Genomic DNA, 825 nt, shown 5'->3' with positions numbered 1-825 from the left:
GTCTCTAAAGAAGGAGGCCATCTGGTGTGTTCTGTGATGGAACTGGTCCTCCTGGGAGCAGATATGGCGGAGGCGGAGGAATTGGGAATACGGGATGGCATTTTTGCAAGAGGTAGGGTGGGAACAGGTGTAATCCAGGTAGCTGTGGGAGTCGGTGGGTTTGTGGTGCTTGGTAATGATTTAGTTGTAGGTGAGCACCATGGATAGAGTGACCATAATACGGTTATGTTTAATTTAGCAAAAGAAAGGGATAGGGCAAGAGTTATAGGTGGGGGAAGGGCAGTTATAATGTGGTGAGGCAAGACTTAGGAGGCATAGAATGGGGCAGCAAAATGCAGAGGATCGGTTCAATTGAAATGTGGAGCTTGTTTAAGGAATAGGTATTGCATGTCCTTGATAGATATGACCCTGTCAGGCAGGGAGGACGTGATAAGGAAAGAGAACTGTAGTTTACTAAATAAATTGCACCTCTTGTTAAGCAGAACAAGGAGGCTTATGTGACATTGAAACGAAATGGTTCAGATGAGGTGATGGAGAGATACAGATTAGCTAGGAAGGATTTAAAGAGAGAGTTAAAAAGAGCAAGGAGAGGACATGAGCAGCCTTTAGCAAATAGAATTAAGGAGAACCCTTAAGCTTTCTATAGGTATGTGAGGAATAAAAGGATGACTAGGGTAGGAATAGGAGAAAGTGAGGTCTGCAGATGCTGGAGATCAGATACGGGAGCAGATACGGCGGAGGCGGAGGAATTGGGAATACGGGATGGCATTTTTGCAAGAGGTAGGGTGGGAACAGGTGTAATCCAGGTAGCTGTGTTGAAAATGT

Source organism: Chiloscyllium plagiosum, chromosome 1, assembly GCF_004010195.1.
Source record: "Chiloscyllium plagiosum isolate BGI_BamShark_2017 chromosome 1, ASM401019v2, whole genome shotgun sequence".
Classification (NCBI taxonomy): Eukaryota; Metazoa; Chordata; class Chondrichthyes; order Orectolobiformes; family Hemiscylliidae; genus Chiloscyllium; species Chiloscyllium plagiosum.
Note: the sequence above shows the minus strand (reverse complement) of the source record.